The sequence below is a fragment of the Egretta garzetta genome, unplaced genomic scaffold, assembly GCF_000687185.1.
Source record: "Egretta garzetta isolate BGI_Z169 unplaced genomic scaffold, ASM68718v1 scaffold153, whole genome shotgun sequence".
NCBI lineage: Eukaryota > Metazoa > Chordata > Aves > Pelecaniformes > Ardeidae > Egretta > Egretta garzetta.
This window is the reverse complement of record NW_009259114.1, coordinates 790827-792599: the sequence shown is the minus strand read 5'-3', so window position 1 is coordinate 792599 and position 1773 is coordinate 790827.

Genomic DNA, 1773 nt, shown 5'->3' with positions numbered 1-1773 from the left:
GACACATTTTTAAAAAATTCTCTTTCAATAGAATAAACCTAAGATTTATAGGATTTAGACTGAGCTAACATACAATGGAATATCACACCTGCCAATCCTCACTCATTCTTTATTAGCATTACCTATTTTAATAATTATTATACCATCCCACTTCTCTCATGGAACATTGTATAATGTGTGTTTCATTGAGGATTTTAACATTTATTATTTCAACCACTTAATTCTGACTCAGACTGGGGGGACAAGATGTTCCACTATATACACACTAGTAAAATCATGTCATCCCGTTTGATTTCTATAGCACTCTTCCAGAATTTCTAGTTTTAAGCCACAAAAGTGACCTGACTGTATGCTTTAATTTTCATTCAAAAGAGTATAAAGAAAATATGAATGCAGTGTTTAGAAAAAAATACACTCCTCCTATGCTATGTCTTCAGCTATGTGTGTGCACATACCTATCTCCTCCTAATTTCTGTGATCAAGCTGTCCTCCCAAACTCAGTGGCATTGTCATGAATTAATGCAGACAACCACAAAGAATGAGCATGGGCTTAATGCAAGCTTCATTTAATGCAGCACAATGAATGTCACAGGGTTAAAGTGACAGGAGGTGACTGCTTGAAGTTGTTTCACACTGCCATGAGCACTGGAGAAAAGAAACTATCTGCTCAGGTAGTGAAGGGCACAGCCATAAGGCTAACTCTGCTAACAAAGCAGCAGGTGCATTCAGGTTAATTATATCCTGCTTTCAAGAACATAAAAGGAGAGCTAAGCCTCAATTTTAAGATTCCGAATGTCCTGAAATGACATGCTCAGATTGCACGCTGACCATTTAGTGACTAGATACAATGCTTGACACTCCAGGAGGCTTCTGCTCTGCCTTTCCCTTTGCAGCACTGTCTAAGGTTCCATCTACAAAGCATATTGGAATCTTCTGAACAAAGATATTTCATATTATTTGTTTAGAAGACAACAAGCAAGCACTAGCAGCATTAGTCAGTCTAGACATGGATTGCAGCCTCATGAGACAGCACTTTTCCAGTCTTTTCATAGAATCATAGAGTGTTTTGGGTTGGAAGGGACCCCTAGAGGTCATCTAGTCCAACCCCCCTGCAGTGAGCAGGGACACCGCTAACTAGATCAGGCTGCTCAGAGCCCCGTCCAACCTGGTATTGAAAGTTTCCAGGGATGGGGCCTCCACCACCTCTCTGGGCAACATGTTCCAGTGTTTCACCACCCTCATTGTAAAGAATTTCTTCCTTATATCTAACCTGAACCTACACTGCTTCAGTTTAAAACCATTACCCCTTGTCTTGTCACTGCTGGCACTACTAAAAAGATTGTCCCCATCTTTCCTATAGGCCCCCTTTAGGTACTGAAAGGCCGCAATCAGGTCTCCCCGCAGCCTTCTCTTCTTCAGGCTGAACTAGCCCAACTCCCTCAGCCTGTCCTCACAGGAGAGGTGCTCCAGCCCCCGGATCATTTTTGTGGCCCTCCTCTGGACCCGCTCCAACAGTTCCATGTCTTTCTTGTGCTGAGGGCTCCAGAGCTGGACGCAGTACTCTAGGTGAGGTCTCACCAGAGCAGAGTAGAGGGGCAGAATCACCTCCCTCGACCTGCTGCCCACGCTTCTTTTGATGCAGCCCAGAGTATGGTTGGCCTTCTGGGCTGCCAGCGCACATTGCCGGCTCATGTCCAGCTTTTCATCCACCAGCCCCCCCAAGTCCCTCTCGGCAGGGCTGCTCTCGATCCTTTCTTCCCCCAGCCTGTACTG